This window comes from Salmo trutta, chromosome 7 (genome assembly GCF_901001165.1).
Source record: "Salmo trutta chromosome 7, fSalTru1.1, whole genome shotgun sequence".
Lineage (NCBI taxonomy): Eukaryota > Metazoa > Chordata > Actinopteri > Salmoniformes > Salmonidae > Salmo > Salmo trutta.
The window spans coordinates 26,806,174-26,829,531 of record NC_042963.1 but is presented as its reverse complement, the minus strand read 5'-3'; the positions used below and the strand labels follow the sequence as shown (position 1 = coordinate 26,829,531).

At 40.6% G+C, this 23,358-nt stretch overlaps 1 protein-coding gene across 1 annotated transcript in view; it reads left to right on the top strand.

Moving 5' to 3' along the window:
- The window catches only part of b4galnt4a (beta-1,4-N-acetyl-galactosaminyl transferase 4a), a 486,523-nt gene that overhangs the window by 160,458 nt on the left and 302,707 nt on the right, over positions 1-23,358 (top strand). The window lies entirely within an intron of this gene.

Here is a 23,358-nt window from a genome sequence, read left to right as displayed (position 1 = left end):
TAATTGCTGCAAATGGAGGATTCTTTGACAAAAGCAAAGTTTGAAGGACACAATTATTATTTCAATTAAAAATCATTATTTATAACCTTGTCAACGTCTTGACAATATTTCCTATTCATTTTGCAACTCATTTAATGTATGTTTTCATGGAAAACAAAGACATTTCTAAGTGACCCCAAACTTTTGAACGGGAGTGTATCTACCTCAATTACCTTGTACCTCTGCACATCGACTCGGTACTGGTACCCTGTGTAAGTTATTGTTACTCATTTGTGTATTTATTCCTCTTGTTATTATTTTTTCTACATTTCACTGTTAGTTTACACCTGTTTTTTACAAAGCATGTGACAAATACAATTTGATTTGATTTGACACACCCCATCTCTCCTCTCTGTCTCTAACACTCCATCTCGCTCTCCCTATCTCTTTCTTAAAACTATAAAAAATTTGAGCCCCTCAAAAAGTACAGTGTTGACATGTTTAGGGAGCGACTTGGTAAAGTTGACTGATCACCTGTGCTGACTAGTGTGAGCATTGATGGACCCAGGGAGGCTTTCAAGAGTAGGTCCTTCCGGGTTGTTAACACTGTGGGTCCCATTAGACAAGTTAGAGTAAAGCAGAGATCCAACCCTTGGTTTAATCATGAAATCACTGAAGCCATTGAATCAAGGAACAAGGCCTTTAAGAAATATAGTATGAACCAAGATCCTTCAGACTCAAAAATGAGGCTCAGAAGAAAATTGTGGAAGCCAAGAGGTGGTACTATACTGACACAATTGCAGAGAACAAAAACGACCCCAAAAAGCTGTGGAAATTATTCAAGGAATTAGGGTGTATTAAGTCTGCCAAAAACAAATCCAGTTCTATTGGCCTATACATTATGGGCACGGTGTCACTGGTTTCCAACAAAACAATGGTGGCTAACAAATTCAACTCATATTTTACCTCAGTTGCCAGTAAGTTGGTTAGCAACTTACCCACCACCACTGGATTGTTTGGAAATGAACAAGTCAAGTGCTACTATGCCAAGCTAGGTGTCCTACCAAACTCTTTCTCCTTTGAAAGTGTTTCAGTAGCCAAGGTAGCTAAAATGCTAGCTGAACTTAACTGCTCCAAAGCCATTGGCATTACTCACATCAATAACCTCTCTCTCGGGGATCTCCCGGGTGGCGCAGTGGTCTAAGGCACTGCATCGCAGTTCTAGCTGTTCGAGCCCAGGCTCTGTCGCAGCCGGCTGCGACCGGGAGGCCCATGAGGCGGCGCACAATTGGCCCAGCGTCGTTCACATCTCCCGAGTCCATGCGGGAGTTGAAGCGACGAGACAAGACTGTAACTACTACCAATTGGATACCACGAAATTGGGGAGAAAAAAAGGGGTAAAAAAATAAAATAACCTCTCTCTCGATCAAGGTACATTTCCATAGGATATGAAAATGGCCAGTCAATACTTTGCACCAGAAGGGGAGTAAGACCGTCCCTGGGAAATACAGGCCAGTCTCTATCCTCAGTGTCATGGCCAAGATCTTGGAGAGAGTGGTTCATGTGCAGCTCTGAGTATGTAAACAAACAATCTCATGTTTGAATTCCAGTCAGGGTTCAGAAAATCATACTCTACTGACTCTTGCCCCCTATACTTAAATGACCACATAAGGAAGGAGATTGATAATAGTAACTTATGTGGAATGGTGCTGTTTGACCTCCAGAAGGCTTTTGATACAGTTAATCGTAGCATCCTACTTGCCAAGCTAGAGGCTCTGGGATTGGGCAGTACCACTCTGGAATGGGCTAAGTCCTACTTGTTGAGCGGGAACAAGAGGTTGTGTAAATGGTTTGCCTTCCAGAGGCTAAACCCATAAGCTGTGGCGTGCTATGAAGGATGCTTGCTCATGTTACTTGTTTCTTTATGGAGATGACTCTGCACTTCTGGTGTCTCACAAAAACCACACCACACTGAAGAGTATACTGAGTGCAGAAGTCACTAATGTCAATGCATGGCTCATAGCTTGTTGTCTATCTCTGCAACTCAGCAAAACAGAAGCAATTCTGTTCGGGTACAAAATGAAAGTAAGTCCTCAGACATCAGGGTACAGCTACCAAGAGAGATACTCACAGCCCCCAAACAACAGTTAATTACTTGGGATGTACACTAGATGGAAAACTGGAAGGGGTGTACACTAGATGGTTTAGTTCATTATCTAGCTAGCTAGCTAGTTATTGTCATGAACTGAAGTTCAATTTCAGTAGGAGAACAACAAGTGGCTAAATCAATCTAGTCATTGTTTTCAGGCTAGTTGCATTGGTGCTAGCTAGGTACCAAGCTAAAGCTAGCTCGACCAAAAGCTGCTAAAAACGTGTGTATTTTATTTCACGAGGCAAGTCAGTTAAGAACAAATTCTTATTTACAACAACGGCCTATCGGGAAACAGTGGGTTAACTGCCTTGTTCAGGGGCAGAACGACAGATTTTTACCTTATCAGCTCGTGGATTCGATCCAGAAACCTTTCAGTTACTGGCCCAATGCTCTAACCACTAGGCTACCGGCCACCCCTACCTGTATCAAATCAAGTCACATGCTTCGTAACAACAGGTGTGGACTAATACTTACGGCCCTTACCAACAATGCAGAGAGATAGAAAATAGATAAATAATAGAAAGTATAACACGTAATAATAAAAGTAATACTAGATACACAATGAGTAATGATAACTTGGCTATATACAAGGGGTACCAGTACCGAGTCGATGTGCAGGGGTACGAGGTAATCAAAATATCAAAGATATTTGTGAGTGACTGTCACTCTGCATACTGAAGTCAGCGTAGTAGGGAGACCACTTACCTCCAGTTTCCAAACTGTCGTCGATGTAGACAAAATGCTTGATTATTATTGTATATTTTGACTAGCTAGGATGAATCAGGCAGAAGCCGCACAGGATCACAATCCTTTCCCCCCTGCCTATGGAATGGTTGCATGTCGGGGAGAATGTTGGACTACCTAGCTATCATTTTTGCTCCTGCTCATTTCAAATGCTCACACAGACGTTTTACCATTGGGTTGAACAAATAATGGCTTATGACCAACGTGGTATTGTAAACACGTCGTGGACGGTGTGTGTGCTTGTTTGCAGATTATATACATGTTTCTTTACAGCTTTGACAGTGCTACTAACCATAGTGGTTAATTTTGTTATTTAATGCGTCAAATGATGTTAAATAGTGTTATTTGACGTTTATATTCGTTTACAAGCAAAGACCCAAACAACGTTCCATAGCTAACATGGTTGTGTGCATAGATTTAGAAGCATAACAGGGAAAGGTACTTTTTTATATTCAGGAGCCTCTGAGTGGAATGGTCTGCATCTGTCTGTTAAAACTATTACCACTCTGAGTAGCTTTAAAAGGAATGTCAAAGCCTGGTTAATAGATCGTGTGCATCTGTGAACAATCCCTCCTAGCTGTTGATGATGACCAAATAGCATCTCTTTGTGTATAGTATGTACATATATGTTGTTGTGTTTTTATATGACTAAATAAACCAAATTGACTTGCCATTTTAGCTTCTGTTTTTTTATCCTACCACAAATGGGTCTATAAATAATGGAGCCGATGTGTGACATTGGGAACAACATTTCAAAATGGTTTGAATCAAAAATAAAAAAAGATTTGTATGCGGTTCCACATGTGTACTTAGAGGAATATATGCACATTGGCCCACAACTCTACCTACAGTGCCTTCAGAAAGTATTCACAACCCTTGACTTTTTCCACATTTTGTTGTGTTACAGTCTGAATTGTAAATTGATTAAATATAGATGTTTTTGTCACTGGCCTACACACAATACTCCTTAATGTAATTATGTGTTTAGAATTTTTACAAATTAATTGAAAATGAACAGCTGAAATGTCTTCAAATCATATTTTTTGGTCACATACACATGGTTAGCAGATGTTATTGTGAGTGTAGCGAAATGCTTGTGCTTCTAGTTCTGACAGAGCAGTAACATAACAATTCCCCAACAACGACCTAATACACACAAATCTAAGTAAAGGAATAGAATACGAATATATACATATAAATATATGGGTGAGCAATGACAGAGTGGCATAGGCAAGATGCAATAGATAGTATTAGATACAGTATATACAAATGAGATAAGTAATGTAAGATATGTAAACATTAATAAAGTGGCATTATTAATGTGACTAGTGATCCATTTATTAAAGTGGCCAATGATTTCAAGTCTGTATGTAGGCAGCAGCCTCACTGTGTTAGTGATGGCTGTTTAACAGTCTGATGGCCTTGAGATAGAAGCTATTTTTCAGTCTCAGGTCCCAGCTTTGATGCACCTGTACTGACCTCGCCTTCTGGATGGTATCGGGGTGAACAGGCAGTGGTTCGGGTGGTTGTTGTCCTTGATGATCTTTTTGGCCTTCCTGTGACATCGGGTGTTGAAGGTTTCCTGGAGGGCAGATAGTTTGCCCTCAGTGATGTGCAGACCGCACCACCCTCTGGAGAGCCCTCCGCTTATGGGTGGTGCAGTTGCCGTGCCAGGCGGAGATGCAGCCCGACAGGATGCTCTCAATTGTGCATCTGTAAAAGTTTGTGAGGGTTTTAGGTGACAGGCCAAATTTCTTCAGCCTCCTGAGGTTGAAGAGGCATTGTTGTGCCTTCTTCACCACACTGTCTGTGTTGGTGATCCATTTCAGTTTGTCCACCTTCTCCACTACTGTCCCGTCGATGTGGATAAGGGGTTGCTCCCTCTGCTGTTTCCTGAAGTCCACGATCATCTCCTTTGTTTTGTTGAGATTGAGTGAGGTTGTTTTCCTGACACCACACTCCGAGTGCCCTCACCTCCTCCCTATAGGCTGTCTCGTCATTGTTGGTAATCAAGCCTACTACTGTTGTGTCGTCTGCAAACTTGATGATTGAGTTGGAGGCATGCATGGGCCACGCAGTCATGGGTGAACAGGGACCACAGGAAGGCTGAGCACGCACCCTTGTGGGGCCCCAGTGTTGAGGATCAGTGAAGTGGAGATGTTGTTTTCTACCTTCACCACTTGGGGGTGCCCCAATCCAGGACCCAATTACACAGGGCAGGGTACTATGGTGTTGAATGCTGTAGTCAATGAGTCAATAAGTATTCAACCCCTTTGTTATGGCAAGCCTAAATCAGTAAAAATGTGCTTAAAAAGTCACATAATAAGTTGCATGGCTCACTCTGTGTGCAATAATAGTGTTTAACATTATTTTTGAATGCCTACCTTATCTCTGTACCCCACACATACAATTATCTGTAAGGTCCCTCAGTCGAGCATTTCAAAAACAGATTCTACTGCAAAGAAATTAACTTAATGTCCTGAATACAAAGTGTTATGTTTGTGGCAAATACAGTACAACACATTACTGAGTACCACTAACCATATTTTCAAGCATAGTGGTGGCTGCATTACAGTATGTTGTGGGTATGCGTGTAATAGTTAAGGACTGGGAGTTTTTCAGGATAAAAAATGAAAATAATGGAGCTCAGCACAGGCAAAATCCTAGAGGAAAACCTGGTTCATTCTGCTTTGAACCAAACACCTTTCAACAGGCCAAATCTACAGTGGAGATGCTTACCAAAAAGACACTGACCGTTCCTGAGTGCCCGGAGGTACAGTTTTGACTTAAATCAGCTTGAAAATCTATGGCGAGACTTGAAAATGTTTGTCTAACAATGATCAACAACCAATTTGATATAGCTTGAAGAATTTAGAAAATAATAACTGGCAAATATTGCACAATCCAGGTGTGCAAAGCTCTTAGAGGTTTACCCAGAAAGACTCAAAGCTGAAATTGCTGCCAAAGGTGATTCCACAAAGTATTAACTCAGGGGTGTGAATGCTTATGTAAATTAGATATATCTGTATTTCATTTTCCATAAATAAAAAATGGCAAACATGTTTTCACTTTGTCCTTTTTGGGTTTGTGTGTAGATGGGTGAGAAAAAAAAAATATATATAATCCATTTTGAATTCAGACTGTAACACTTCAAAATGTGGAATAACTCAAGAGTTATGAGTACTTTCTGAAGGCACTGTAGATTCTACAGACTCTGCTGAGTACGCCAGACTCCACTTTTACATCAGCACAAAGTATAGTTTTTTCACAGCTTTAGACTCATAGCTATAATCGCTGACAAAGCTGATTCTAACATGTATTGACTCAGGGGTGCAAATGCTTATCTAAATGAGATATGTCAATATTTCATTTTCAATAAACTAGCAAAAAATATACACTGAACAAAAATATAAATGCAACATTCAACAATTTCAAAGATTTTACTGAGTTACAGTTCATATAAGGAGAACCATCATTTGAAATAAATTCATTGGGCCCTAATCTATCGATTTCACATGATTGGGAATACAGATACAGTGCATTCAGAAAGTATTCAGACTCCTTCACTTTTTCCACATTTTGTTATGTTACAGTCTTGTTCTAAAATTGATGAAATAGTTTTTTCCCTCATCAATCTACACACAATATCCCATAACGACAAAGCAAGAACAGGTATTTAGAATTTTTGGAAAATGTATTTTAAAAAACAACTAAAATATCACATATACCTAAGAGAATGCCAAGAGTGTGCAAAGCTGTCATCAAGGCGAAGGTTGGCTTCTTTGAAAAATCTAAAATCAAAAATATATTTTTATATAACACTTTTTTGGGTTACTGATTCCAAATGTGTTATTTCATAGTGTTGATGTCTTCAATGTTATTCTACAATGTAGAAAATAGTAAAACTAAAGATAAACCCTTGAATGAGTAGGTGTGTCCAAACATTTGACTGGTACTGTATATATTTGAAACATTTTATTTATCCTTACTGCTATCAGCCCATAGAAATGCATTGAGTAACAGATTCACTGCATGGAACAACAAGTAGTCCCCCCCAAAAAATGCTGACTGCAGGAATGTCCAACAGAGCTGTTGCCAGGTAATTGAGTGTTCATTTCTCGACAGTAAGCCACATCCAACTTCGTTTTATAGAATTTGGCAGGTCATCTAACCGGCCTCACAATCGCAGACCACTTGTAACCACGCCACCCCAGGACCTCCACATCCGGCCTCTTCACCTGTGGGATTGTCTGAGGAGGGGGAGGGTGCTGAGGAATATTTCTGTCTGTAATAACCTGTTATGGATAGGGGGCAGTATTTTCACGGCCGGATAAAAAACGTACCCGATTTAATCTGATTATTACTCCTGCCCAGAAACTAGAATATGCATATAATTATTAGCTTTGGATAGAAAACACTCCAACGTTTCTAAAACTGTTTGAATGGTGTCTGTGAGTATAACAGAACTCATATGGCAGGCCAAAACCTGAGAAGATTCCTTACAGGTAGTGCCCTCTCTGACCATTTCTTGGCCTTCTACACTCTCTTTATTGAAAACTGAGGATCTCTGCTGTAACGTGACACTTCCTACGGCTCCCATAGGCTCTCAGAAGGCGGAAGAACGGGGAATGATGACTTTGCAGGCCATGGCTGAAAAACAGTAGCGCATTTGGATAGTGGTCGATCTGAGACTGGGGGCGCGTGCACGAGCCGACACCATGTTTTTATTTTTTCGTCTTTGAACGAAAACAGGGTTTCCCGGTCGGAATATTATCGCTTTTTTACAAGAAAAATCGCATAAAAATTGATTTTAAACAGCGTTTGACATGCTTCGAAGTACGGTAATGGAATATTTTGACATTTTTTGTCACGAAACTCGCCGGGCGCGTCACCCTTCGTCACCCTTCGGATAGTGTCTTGAACGCACAACAAAACGCTGCTATTTGGATATAACTATGGATTATTTGGAACCAAACCAACATTTGTTATTGAAGTAGAAGTCCTGGGAGTGCATTCTGACGAAGAACAGCAAAGGTAATCCAATTTTTCTTATAGTAAATCTGAGTTTGGTGAGGGCTAAACTTGGTGGGTGTCAAAATAGCTAGCCCGTGATGGCGAGCTATCTACTCAGAATATTGCAAAATGTGCTTTCACCGAAAAGCTATTTTTAAAATCGGACATAGCGATTGCATAAAGGAGTTCTGTATCTATAATTCTTAAAATAATTGTTGTGTTGTTTGTGAACATTTATTGTGAGTAATTTAGTAAATTCATCGGAAGTTTCAGTGGGTATGCTAGTTCTGAACGTCACATGCTAATGTAAAAAGCAGTTTTTTGATATAAATATGAACTTGATTGAACAAAACATGCATGTATTGTATAACATAATGTCCTAGGAGTGTCATCTGATGAAGATCATCAAAGGTTAGTGCTGCATTTAGCTGTGGTTTTGTTTTTTGTGACATTATATGCTAGCTTGAAAAATGGGTGTCTGATTATTTCTGGCTGGGTACTCTGCTGACATAATCTAATGTTTTGCTTTCGCTGTAAAGCCTTTTTGAAATCAGACAGTGTGGTTAGATAAAGGAGAGTCTTGTCTTTAAAATGGTGTAAAATAGTCATATGTTTGAAAAATTGAAGTTTTCGGATTTTCGAGGACTTTGTATTTCGCGCCACGCCCATCATTGGATATTGGAGCAGGTGTTCCGCTAGCGGAACGTCTAGATGTAAGAGGATAAAGCCCTTTTGTGGGGGGAAACTATTTATGATTGGCTGGGCCTGGCTCCCCAGTGCATGGGCCTATGTCCTGCATGGCCCACCCATGGCTGTGCCCCTGCCCAGTCATGTGAAATCCATAGATTAGGGCCAAATTTCAATTGACTGATTTCCTTCTATGAACTGTAACTCTGTCAAATCTTTGAAATTGTTGCATGTTGCGTTTATTTTTTTGTTCAGTATATTATACATAATTATTGAAGAACTACGTTAATGACAGGATCATTTAGGTTTTAATTATCAATGTAAAGGTGACTCTTTCAGTTAGAACCATTCAATTTTGCAATCACATACATTTTGGGGGATTTGTGTGCCCGTTTAAACTGTTTTCACCACAAAACATAAGGAGACACAAAATGTTACGTAGTTACATTGCATTTCTGAGATCTCTATACAAAACAACATCTGACAGTTTGATCCAGGATTCTTACAGGGTTCTTGCAAGTGTAATGTCTAATTCAACTGCCTAATGCTTAATATATAATATAACAACAACTTACCCTGCCATAAATGCAAGGGCAAAAAAGTTATGTTTTATGTCACACGATTTTGGACAAATCTGTCAACCTTGTAAAAGGTTTAAATATAAATGAACTTGTGAATTTTATTGAATATACAATAGCTGTGTTACCCCTTATACAAATAAACAAATATATCTTGATTAGATAAGTATTCAACCCCATGAGTCAATACATGTCAGAATCACCTTTGGCAGTGATTACAGCTGTGAGTCTTTCTGGGTAAGTCCCTAAGAGCTTTTCACACCAGGATTGTGCATTATTTGCCCATTATTCTTTGAAAAATGTGTCAAGCTCGGTCAAGTTGGTTGTTGATCATCGCTAGACAGCCATTTTCAACTCTAGTGTATATTTGTCCTGTTTTAGGTTATTGTCCTGCTGAAAGGTAAATGTGTCTCCCAGTGTCTGTTGAAAGCAAACTGAACCATGTTTTCCTCTTAGATTTTAACTGTGCTTCGATCTATTCCGTTTATTTTTATCCTAAAAAAATCTCCCTTTTCCTTAACCATAACATGATGCAGCCATCACCATTCCTGAAAATATGAAGATGAGTTGTACTTGGTGAGGTGTTGGTTGGATTTTCCCCAAACACTTTGTATTCAGAAAAAAAAATGTAATTTCGTTGCCACATTTTTTGCAGTATTGCTTTAGTGTTTTATTGCAAACTGATGCAAATGTTGGAATATTTGTATTATGCACAGGCTTTCTTCTTGTCATTTATGTTAGTATTTTTGAGTAACTACAACGTTGTTGATCCATCCTAAGTTATATCCTATCACAGCCATTAAATTATGTGACTGTTTTAAAATCACCATTGGCCTCATGGTGAAATCCCTGATTGGTTTCCTTCCTCTCCGACAACTTATTCAGGAAGGGCACCTGTATCTTTGTAGTGACTAGGTGTACTGACACACCATCCAAAGTGTAACATTAATAACTGCACCATACTCAAAGGGATATTCAATGTCTGTTTTTTTTACCCATCTACCAATATATGCCTTGTGAACCATAGGAAAACCTCCCTTGTCAATTCAGCTTTTCATTTTTTATTAATTTGTAAACATTTCTAAAAACAAAATTCCACTTCGACATTATGGGTTATTGTGTGTAGATCAGTGACACAAAATATCAATGTAATCAATTTTAAATTCTGTCTGTAACACAACAAAATGTGGAAAAAATCAATACCTTCTGAAGGCACTGTATCAATATCATTACTGACATAATGATACAAATTTGCTGATTATTATCAATGATTTATGAACAGCTATAACAAGTTGTCCAGTGTAGGAAATCCTCTCTCTCTCTGCCTTTGAAGGGTATGCATTAATGCAGAATGATGCTGTGGTGGATTACATACCATACACGTTAAATCATGAGTCTGTGATGAAGCACACAGCCTACACCTCCCTTTGGGTATCTATGCTCCTCTCAGGTTTCTCACTCGGGGCAGGTAGAGCTCATTAGCTCAGTGGAGTGACTGACTGATGTGCCTCTATAGCCTTAGGCTCCATACAGAAGTACTAGAATTTATCCACCTCTGAGAGCTCTCTTAAATCAAGTATCACACCTACCGTACGACAGCTCTTTCTCACTCCCTCCCTCTCTCCCCTTCTGTCTCCCCTCCTTTCTTTCTTTCTTTCTCTCTCCCCTCTACTTCTTTCTTTCTCTCTCTCTCTCTCTCTCTCTTTCTCAATTATTTGTTTTTTCAATCCAATACACTTTATTGACATGGGAAGTTAAATTCATTTATTTTCAAAGTACACATATGACAACAATGATTGATCTAACTTTAATAATCATAATCATAATAATAATAGTAGTAGTAGTAGTAGTGGTAATGATATTAACATTAACAGCAATTAAAACAACAATAGTAAGGAGAATATTAATGCATAAAAGTAATAGTAGCAGGATACTTTTAACATGACTGAAAAGCCACATGGCTTGGTATGAAAGCCAAAACAATTTTTTTTCACTGGATGTCGCTCAGGTTGTGGCAGGAGGCCACATATTTGGCTGCCAAAACTGCACATTTTGGTTTTTCACCCAATCATTTTTTTTTTTTCTCAAATTTCATAGTTTTAAATTCTTTGTAATGAATGCTAATTTTGTGAAAGAAAGATTATCTTAGGTCTGAGTATTTCTAACAGTGTAATTGGAAATGCAGCTCTCTCTCTCCTCTCAAAACCTCTCTAACCCTCTCTTCTCCTCTCCCTCTCCTTCTCTGCCTCTCCCTCTCCATCAAAATTGGACATGAATGATTATGGTCAATGATGATGATGGTGGAGGACGATGACAATGATGGTGTCATCACCAGTCTTGAGTGAACGTTCTAATGTCTAATACACCTTGCTACCTCTCAGAAAGAGCGGAGTCTGCTCAACTGCTTCTCCTCACTCATGTTTTCCATTTGTCTGAAAATGTTTCCTTTCTCCCTATCCGACCTCTCTCCTCATCGCTCTCAGACAATTGGACGTGTCATAAAACCGCTATGCCATCTGGGAAGGCGCCGCTCCACATCTCACCGCTCTCTCATCTCTCTTCTCTCTCTCTCCCTCCCCTTTTCATTTTAATCTCTAACTAATGCTCTCATGAAGTTTGCTGTTCACCCAAGTGCAGGGAAACTCATCAGGACTCCATGCAACAATCACGAGTCCAGATCTTAATTGTCGTGAAACAGTGCCGCTCTGTTCTCTGTGTACCTTCCGATAACCACTTAATTATTTTGAATTACCACCAAGTAGAGGGGGGCTTCAGTCTTTTGCCATGATAAAAAAAGAGATTCAGCAAAATATGTAAAAGAGTGATTCTGAATGTTTGTTTATTTTCCAAAAGTTCCCTGGTTTTCATAAATCTTTGTTGGAGTGTTCCTAGAATCAGGAGGGAATAGTTTCCGGAATTTATGTTATGAACCAGACTATGATACAATCAACAGCACATATGCTATATGTGATGAGTGGCAGTGGAATAATACTCTTTGTACAATGGGTGGGTCCAATCCTGAATACTGATGGGTTTAAACCGCATTCCAGCCCAGTGTCTATTTTACAAGTTACCACTGGCTAAATCAAATCAAATCACATTTTATTGGTCACATACACATATTTAGCAGATGTTATTGCGGGTGTAACGAAATGCTTGTGTTCCTAGCTCCAACAGTGCAGTAGTATCTAACAGTTCACAACAATGCACAAATCTAAAAGTAAAAGAATGGAATTAAGAAAAATATAAATATTAGGATGACCAATGTCGAAATCGCATTGACTAAATACAGTAGAATAGAATAAAGCATCCTTCACTCATGCTGCCAAACATACCCTCGTAAAACTGACCATCCTACCGATCCTCGACTTCGGCGATGTCATTTACAAAATAGCCTCCAATACCCTACTCAATAAACAGGATGCAGTCTATCACAGTGCCATCCGTTTTGTCACCAAAGCCCCGTATACTACCTACCACTGCGACCTGTACGCTCTCGTTGGCTGGCCCTCGCTTCATACTCGTCGCCAAACCCACTGGCTGCAGGTCATCTACAAGACCCTGCTAGGTAAAGTCCCCCCTTATCTCCGCTCACTGGTCACCATAGCAGCACCTACCTGTAGCTCGCGCTCCAGCAGGTATATCTCTCTGGTCACCCCCAAAGCCAATTCCTCCTTTGGCCATCTCTCCTTCCAGTTCTCTGCTGCCAATGACTGGAATGAACTACAAAAATCTCTGAAACTGGAAACACTTATCTCCCTCACTAGCTTTAAGCACCAGCTGTCAGAGCAGCTCACAGATCACTGCACCTGTACATAGCCCATCTATAATTTTAGCCCATACAACTACCTCTTCCCCTACTGTATTTATTTATTTTGCTCCTTTGCACCCCATTATTTCTACTTTGCACTTTCTTCCACTACAAATCTACCATTCCAGTGTTTTACTTGCTATATTGTATTTACTTTGCCACCCTGGCCTTTTTTGCCTTTACCTCCCTTATCTCACCTCATTTGCTCACATTGTATATAGACTTATTTTTCTACTGTATTATTGACTGTATGTTTGTTTTACTCCATGTGTAACTCTGTGTTGTTGTATGTGTCGAACTGCTTTGCTTTATCTTGGCCAGGTCGCAGTTGTAAATGAGAACTTGTTCTCAACTTGCCTACCTGGTTAAATAAAGGTGAAATAAAATAAAAATAAATAAATATACATATGAGATGAGTAAAGCAGTATGTAAATATTATTAATGTGACTGGTGTTCCATTATTAAAGTTACCAGTGATTCCATGTCTATGTATATAGGGAAGAAAATATATGGTGTTAAAAAGCCTATTTACTCTGTTTCATCTGACTGCACCATCCACTGTCTCATCAGCCCAGCCAGTCAATGTATAAACTTGATCTCCACTATAAAAAGCATCTAGACATTTTCTCCCATTTCTTTTAGACTAGCATTTGGTTTTCAACAGCGGATATTTGTATAAACCTTGCTGTCTGCCTCTCCGACATTTACAACATTTGTTTCAATATTGCAATTCGATCTCCAGCTGTCCCATAGTAATGAACGTGTTGGGAGTCAGAAATAGACAGGCAGGCAGCTTTTCTCAGCCAGTCGAAATCATGAATCAGCTGGTATAATTTTGATGGATATATATACAAAGAAATGTCAATAGAAAACATGTACAACAAAACAAAATGCAGCTAGTTTGCTCTCTTTCCAACTTCAGTTTGAAGTGATTGTGTTAGCTGTTTTGTTGGCTAGTTCCTCTAAACAACAGTGTCATGATGAGAGAGCACATTTTCTATGCCAGGCAAAATCGAGCATCATTAGCACATTGTTATGGATGTATCTAAATAAATGTCACTAGAAAACAGCTTACACAAATGCAAATGCAGCTACTTTGCTGTTATTGTGGCTGCACTGTTTGACGTGACTGTACAGTAAGTTAACTGTAGTTGGCTAGCTAGCAAGCAAGGGATAAGAATGTTGCCAGCCAGTATGGTAATAGAACATTTAGAACGAACGACTTGGTCGCATCCATAGATACAGAACAAAAAGACTTAACAACTGGGTCACCTCTCTGGCAACCGAACCGATAGAACGAACGAGCATCCGGCTTAGGTAGAAACCTTAGATTTGTGTCAAAATCAAAATAACATTTTTCATGAAAATATGTAAATTATTTGAATATGTTTGTAACCCGTTGAATAAAAGTGACAATGCCCTCAAAGCTGACTTTTGGAGGATATATTGGCACGGTTTGCCACCCGTTCCAATGTATCCCCCAAACACCGGCTTCTCGGGCATTATCACTTAACAATGTTTCTATCTGCTCTGAGTAGATATCTGAGATTGGTTCTTGGTAGTGTCTTCAGTTGGTGAGTAGCTCACAAACAATTTGGTGCTTTGACCTTGTCCTTGAAAGCCAATGTTTCTGAGCTTCCATTAGGGAAACACTGCACTGTATTAATGTTCATTCATTGTAATCAATAAATATTGTGCGATGCATCTCTTGACCCCTGCTTGTAATTGACGTCTGGCATCACAGACATAATCCATAGATAAAAGTCAGACTTCTGAAGTCATAGACATAAGTCATAAATGGAAGTCACACACTGCAGGAGTCACAGACGGAAGTCAGAGACGGAGGTCACAGACGACGGAAGTCCTAGACTACTGAAGTCTGACATATGTCACAGACTACCACATCACATACCTGAAGTTGCAGACATAAGTCAAAATGTGTAAGTCACAGACTACTGAGGTCACTGACAAAGTCACATATTACTAGGGTCACAGACAGAAGTCACATACTCCTGAGTTCACAGACAGAAGTCACAAATGATGAAAATCACATACCATTAAAGTCATATACTGAGGTATCATACTACCGAGTGAGAACAGTTCATTAGCTAGGGCACATTGTTTAAATAGTAGTGAAAATGATGTCATTTAACGCCTGGGCCCACTTCTAGCACAGGGGAATAGTGACTGAGGGACTGTAGTAAGGAGAGAGAAAATTATACTCTCACTTCCTCAAGTCAATTTAACTCAAAGCTTTAGGAAATACGCTTGACGTGATAAGGACTGGAGGAGTGGAAGGTTTTTCTCTATTCTAAACCGGACTATTTTTTTATGCTGTTCTTCTATGTTCCAATCAAGTAGAGTTTTCAGCACATGACTCATACAGTACGCTTTAACTGAAGACATGCTTCACTACTGTATTTAACATACTTTACAGTATGTGCTGTATATACTGTATGGGTCTAATGCATTTAAGTGCACTGCATTACATTAATTTAGATGAGTAAAACACCATAACCAGCTGAGACATAAAAGCAATGTTCCCCGTGTAGAGTACATTACACCAAACCAACAGCAATGATTTATTATTGTGTACATCTTCCATTGCAAGAGGACAAAGGTCATTCTGATTCATGCACTTTACTGTGTATTACCCTGTTCTATTTGGAGACATCACGATTAAGAGTGCACATGTAGGAGGCATTATGTACTCCATGGGGATGTGTCTGTGCGTGTGAGTGTGTATATGTCTATATACTGTGTGCGTGCGTGTGTGTGTGTGCGTGCGTGTGTGTGCGTGTGTGCGTGTGTGCGGTATGTGTGCATGCGTAAGTGAGTGCTTGTGTGTGTGTGAGAAGCAGTCACATTTAACTAGGAGGGATGTGTGAGTGTGTGTAAGTGTGTGCGTGTGCATGTGTGCTGTGCGTCAGTGAGGTTTACCCTTAGGACTCCAGCTCTGCTGAACAACTGCAGGCTCATCTCTCCCATCTATTATTAACACACCCATTTACCAGCTCTTTGTTCTAGCTACACTTCATCTTGGTGTGTGCTTGTGTTTGTGCCTGCGTTAGTGCGTGCGTGTGTTTGTAAGTGTGCGTGTTTCTGAGGAAAGCACACACCCATGCACACTGATTAACTTTTGTTACCCCCCTCTTCTAAGTTTCTTATTCAATCAAGTGAACAAGGCAACAATATTCAATCAATAACAGGGAAAACAACCCATCATTTATTCTTACTCACTTTGCCACAAGAAAGGAAGAATGCTTCATCCTTACCTTTACCAATGTGTGCAATGATCCACATCCAGACTTTTTTTAAAATAAGGCTTCTAATATAACGATAGAATAGTGGGGAGGCTTATGCTGCCTACAAATGCTCCTAGGAATATTGAATTTCCCATTTGTGAAGTCGTAAATACAACATAATTGTGCTCAAGTACTTTTGAAGTTGGAACGATTCTTCAACCAATGAGGATTTAGCTTGCTGGATGAGCTAGCTAACATTGCTAAAACCAAAGTTAGCTAGCTTGCTAATATTGACAATATGTTCTAACTAGCTACATTACCCACATTGTACAAATTTGATATTGTCAAAAATGTACTTTGTTTGAAACAGTAATGGGTCAGTGACGAACATGAAATCTGATTTTCCCACTTGTAATTCTGACTCGGAGGGTCATGCAGGCGGTTATTTCTGAACCTGAATTTCCACATTTCTGACCGCACTTGAAGGCAACACACAGTGATGAGTCAACACTGTCATGAATATGTTGGTTAGAGAGTGGCTCATGCATTCCAAAGGATTCTTCTTAAGAACTGATTTCAATTAATTGGAGGGGTCGATTAAACTGTACATACCAGTGGACACTTTCTAAGAACAGATATTCCGATCGGACATTCTGATTGGTTAGAAAGCGTCTGACGCATTCCAAGGAACATTGTTTTTAGGAAAGGACATTCCAATTGGTTTGAGTAACCAGTGGATTCCTAATGATACAAGTTAACCCAACATTCTTTTTAGTTGGTGCACAGTGGTCTCATAGGCTAGACGTAACATAGTAAAAAATCCAGGAATCCCAAATCAGTATGATATGTTACGTTTGTTAGGGTTACATAAGATAGAAGATTACATAAGGCAAATATGAAAGGAGGGTGGTTGGTTAGGGTGAATGGCTGGACGTATAACATGAACGTAGCAACTTTGAAAGTACTTACTACTTTTTAGCTACATTGCAACTACTTAGCATGTTAGCTAACCCTTCCCTTAACCCTTTAACCTAACTCCTAACCCAAACCTTAACCCCAGCCCATAGCCACCTAGCTAATGTTAGCGTTAGCCATCAAGCCACCTAACTAACATTAACAACAACAAATTGGAATTCGTAACATATTATACGTATTGAAAATTCATAACATATTGTACGAATTGCAATTCGGAAAATATCATAAAAAGTGTAATTCGTAGCATATCATTTCATACAAAAACCAGCTTCAATCCCATCTGTCTTCCAATCAGCTGTACAACGTTTTCCAGTCTGGCTTCCGGCCCTTGCACAGCGCTGAAATGGCTCTGGTGAAATTTACCAATGACCAGTGACTGCAGAATCTGGATCACCTAACTCCTCCTCCTCCTAGATCTCAGTGCTGCTTTTGAAACTGTTGACCACAACATCCTCCTGAGGCATCTCAGAGAGCACACTGCAGTTTCTGGAACTGCTCTAAACTGGTTATCCTCCTACCTCTCCAATAGGAAGCAGTACATAACGATTGGAGAGTCAAGCTCAGAGAAGTCTACAATCACATGCGGTGTCCAACAGGGGTCAGTGCTGGGCCCTATTATGTTCCTAATCTACATGCTCCCTCTCGGCCAAATCCTCAGAGACTATAACATCAACTTCCACTGCTGCGCTGGCAATACCCAAGTATATATAAACACCAAACCAGACACCATATCAGTGCTAGCAAAACTTGACAGCTGCCTAGATGACAGGGCATGGATGAAAGCAAACTTCCTTCAGCTGAACAGCAGCAAGACTGAGGCTATGCTTATTGGGACACCCAAGCAGGTCATCTGCTCTACCATTGACAGTCAAGCCTAAGGTGAATCATGGTGGTGGCACCATCATGCTGTGGGAATGTAACAAAATGTGGAAAAAGTCAAGGAGTCTGAATACTTTCCGAATGCACTGTATATGTTTTTGCCAATGTAGAGTTTTGAGATAACACAAATGAAAAACGCTATACAAATTTAATGTGTTATTATTATTTTATTATTCAATTGTAATTTGTAACATATCATACGAAATGGATGATGGACATCCACAAACTAATTCATACCATACCATACCAAACCAAACCAAATCAAAACACAACATATCATACTAATTTGAATGTCCCAGATTTTTGTTTACTATGTCACGTCTGGTCCAGGTTGGTTGGAGAATGGCTGATGCATTTTCATTCCTACCACCTCTCTTACCATTCCAATGTATGTTTGTCAAAACCGTACATTCTTATTGGCACTATAGTGACCAATTCATTTTTATAGCTATTATTTTGGTTTGAGAGTGATCAGTGCCTTCCCATGGGCCTTAGAAAAGTAATTTAATAGAAAAGTAATTTCTTAAAAAGTCCAGTGATAACTTCTGCACATCTATAGTAAACAGCATGCATATGTGATGCACACAACACAAATGAGTGTTGCGGTATTCCGAACTTGTTTCACATTACTGTTACTATTACTATTACTATTAATGTTTCAGTTGTTTTTGGCTAGATCGCTTCAATCTTGCACACTTTTAGAGCTGTTTAGCAGGCATAACTTGTCACCCTTAAAGGTCATGGCTAACACGGGGACATGTTTGCCATGTTTTAGGCATGTACGTGGCCCTGAGCTAAGGTCAGCAGACAGAAAGTCATGCATTTTGCTCGCAGGAGGGACACACACTTATTCTCTTTCTCTCTCTTTCTATTTTCCCAGTCCCTCTCAATCACCTCTTTGTTTCCCCAGTCCCATACCATGACCTCCTGTTGTCTTCATTAGCATTGAACATTTTTGTAATTTAGCAAACACACTTATTCAGAGCAACTTACAATTAGTACATTCATCTTAAGATAGCTAGATGAGACAACAACACAGCACAATTGTGTCAAGTACATTTTCCCTCAACAAAGTATTTATCAGCAAACTCAGTGCTAGTAGGAAAATACAAGAGAGATCTTGGAATCTCTCTCTCTGTCTCTCTCTCGCTGTCTCTCTCTCTCGCTGTCTCTCTCTCTCGCTGTCTCGCTCACTATCTTTCTCTCCCACTCTCTCTCACTCTCACTCTCTCTTTATCCTTTTTTAATTGAAGCAGCCCTAAGCAGCTTGTTCCTCTCTCACCTTCACCAGTTGGTTCAGTGCTACCTGATTAGGCAAATGGAGGACAGGCCCTCTTTCTTTCCCACTCTTTTCCTTTTCTAATTTCCTCTCTCTCTTTCCTTTGTCTATATTTGTTCTCTGCCCTTTACTTCGCCTGTCCTACACAATTAGGAGAAAAAGGTGCTATCTAGAACCTAAAAGGGTTCCTCGGCTGGCATAGGAGAAACCTTTGAAGAACGCTTTTTGGTCCCGGATAGAACCCTTTTGGTTCCAGGTATAACCCTATTGGGTTCCATGTAAAGCCCTTTCCACCAAGAGTTCTACATGGAACCCAATTGGTTCTACCTGGAACCAAAAAGGGTTCTCCTATGGGGACAGCCAAAGAACCCTTTTGGAACCCTTTTTTTATAAGAGTGTACGCCCTTCCTTCCTTCCCTGTCATCTCCTTACTCCTCCACAATCTTCCCTACCGCCTCTCTCCCATTTTCCCCTTACTCAAAATGTCCTACTCTCTCCCCTGTCATGGTTCTCTCCCCTTATCCATCTCCTCCCCCCAGTCTCTCATCAGGTATGTGTGATGAGGTGCAGCCTCATGGGACAGATCTGCCACATTCCCTGGGAGAGAAAGGCACACAGTCACTTTGTCTCATCCATATTCATAACACACACAAAACTCACACACATAACACACACACACAGCTTAGTGGATCTTTAAGTAGTGTAGTGTGTCAGTTAGGGCCACCTGGAAAGTCCCTAGGAAGGGGTGAAAGGGTCAGGGGGATAGTAAAGTCACTCCTGGGGATGGAATTTAATTGCAACAAGGGAGATGGTCAGATACCCTAGTTGTAAAGTAAATTATAATTTTTCAAGTTACACTCTGGGTTTGAGGCAATGCAAAGCCGTTAAAACCTTAGCTATGATTTTAGGAGGGAGAAAAAGGTGCATTGTCTCGCGGTGGAGAAGGACGACCCATCTTCCCAGGTTCTCAGGCGTGTGATAGAAGTAGAGAAGTGTGTAATTATTTGTGCTACAGAAATTACTCAAAGGAACATCCCTTCTTCTTCTCTCCCTCTTCTCTCCTCCCTCTCCCCCTCCTCCTCACTCTCTCCTCCTTTAGCGTGGGTCTTTTATCTGAATCCCAAATGGTACCCTATTCCCTACATAGTGCACAACTTTTGAACAGAGCTCTATGGGGCTTGTTTCAAAGCAGTGCATTAAATAGGGATTAGGGTGCCATTTGGGATGCATCCTCAGTAAAAGCTAATGTCCATACTCTCACCTACCTTTTAGACATAGGTAACACCATCTCTCATCTCTTTCTCCCTATACAGAGGGGAGAAAAAGTATTTGATCCCCTGCTGATTTTGTACTTTTGCCCACTGACGAAGAAAGGATCAGTCTCTAATTTTAATGGTAGGTTTATTTGAACAGTGAGAGACAGAATAACAAGAAAAATATCCAGAAAAACGCATGTCAGAAATTTTATAAATTGATTTGCATTTTAATGAGGGAAATAAGTATTTGACCCCCTCTCAATCAGAAAGATTTCTGGCTCCCAGGTGTCTTTTATACAGGTAACGAGCTGAGATTAGGAGCACACTCTTAAAGGGAGTGCTCCTAACCGCAGCTTGTTACCTGTAAAAAAGACACCTGTCCACAGAAGCAATCAATCAATTAGATTCCAAACTCTCCACCATGGCCAAGACCAAAGAGCTCTCCAAGGATGTCAGGGACACAATTGTAGACCTACACTTGGCTGGAATGGGCTACAAGACCATCGCCAAGCAGCTTGGTGAGAAGGTGACAACAGTTGGTGTGATTATTCGCAAATGGAAGAAACACAAAAGAACTGTCAATATCCCTCGGCCTGGGGCTCCATGCAAGATCTCACCTCGTGGAGTTGCAATGATCATGAGAACGGTGAGGAATCAGCCCAGAACTACACGGGAGGATCTTGTCAATGATCTCAAGGCAGTTGGGACCATAGTCACCAAGAAAACAATTGGTAACACACTACGCCGTGAAGGACTGAAATCCTGCAGCGCACGCAAGGTCCCCCTGCTCAAGAATACATATACATGCCCATCTGAAGTTCGCCAATGAACATCTGAATGGCTCAGAGGACAACTGGGTGAAAGTGTTGTGGTCAGATGAGACCAAAATGGAGCTCTTTGGCATCAACTCAACTCGCCATGTTTGGAGGAGGCGGAATGCTGCCTATGACCCCAAGAACACCATCTCCACCGTCAAACATGGAGGTGGAAACATTATGCTTTGGGGGTGTTTTTCTGCTAAGGGGACAGGACAACTTCACTGCATCAAAGGGACGATGGACGGGGCCATGTACCGTCAAATCTTGGGTGAGAACCTCCTTCCCTCAGCCAGGGCATTGAAAATGGGTTGTGGATGGGTATTCCAGCATGACAATGACCCAAAACACACGGCCAAGGCAACAAAGGAGTGGCTCAAGAAGAAGCACATTAAGGTCCTGGAGTGGCCTAGCCAGTCTCCAGACCTTAATCCCATAGAAAATCTGTGGAGGGAGCTGAAGGTTCGAGTTGCCAAACGTCAGCCTCGAAACCTTAATGACGTGGAGAAGATCTGCAAAGAGGAGTGGGACAAAATCCCTCCTGAGATGTGCGCAAAACCTGGTGGCCAACTACAAGAAACGTCTGACCTCTGTGATTGCCAACAAGGGTTTTGCCACCAAGTACTAAGTCATGTTTTGCAGAGGGGTCAAATACTTATTTCCCTCATTAAAATGCAAATAATTTTATAACATTTTTGACATGCGTTTTTCTGGATTTTTTTGGTGTTATTCTGTCTCTTACTGTTCAAATAAACCTACTATTAAAATTATAGACTGATCATTTCTTTGAAAGTGGGCAAACGTAAAAAATCAGTAGGGGATCAAATACTTTTTCCCCCACTGTATAGCCAAATGCCCTCTTACTTAGACATAGGTAACGCCTTCCATCCACCCTCTCAACGTCCATCCACCCTCTCTACCATTTCAAGACATGGGTACCAGCATTTGTCAATTCGTTCACCCTCCCTCCACTAGTCTTTCTCTGTTCTCACCTCCTTATCTCCATTATACATGGGTAACACCAGCCCTCATATCCTCTCCCCTCCCTTAGACATGTAGCCTAATGTCCTTTCTCTGTTCTCACCTCCTTATCTCCATTATACATGGGTAACACCAGCCCTCATATCCTCTCCCCTCCCTTAGACATGTAGTCTAATGTCCTTTCTCTGACCCTAACTCTCCCATTCACAGTTAACATAATTTATCCATTCTCTCACCCTATTTATACCTCCATTAGATACAGGTAACACCACCTGTCCACCTTCTAGCCCTACCTCTTTTAGAAGTACTGTAAGTACAGTAACACCTCCTCTCACCCTACTGTACTTCACTAAATACACATCTCTTTTCCACCTACCTGATTTGGATATCGAGCCCAATGTCCTCACTTTCAGACACAGGTAACACTGTATTTAAGAGACAGAAGAATAGAGAAAGTGCATAAGCGAGATAAATAGGGGAAGGAAAGGAAACAAATAGAGGAAGCCTCTCAAGACTATTGGAACACAGCACAACGCTCTAATAGTGACAACGGGGCGGTATAACGACACAGAGAGGCCCCGGTAAATAAGGTCACGGCGAGCCACAGATTTACAACACGCTCCCGTTTGAAGACGATTTTAATCATACTGGCGGGATTACAGCCGCTCGTAAAGCCAAGCAGTCAGCCTCATTGTTAACCTCCGATTGCTTTCAGAGCAGTAAATATGGCCGTCGAGGCCTTGCCAGATGCTTTATGGGAGAAGTGGGCGGAGCCCGCCACATCCAGCTCCCATCCTTGGCGTGATGGATAACAGAGAGGATGGAGCGGCTAGTAAATAAACATATGGTTCCCAGACAGAACGCAGACAGAATAGACAGATTGGACTGGGTGGAGTTCACAATGGCTTCCATTGATGTGGAGATCTGGATCCTAAACTCCATCTTTTTAGGTCCTTTAATCTGT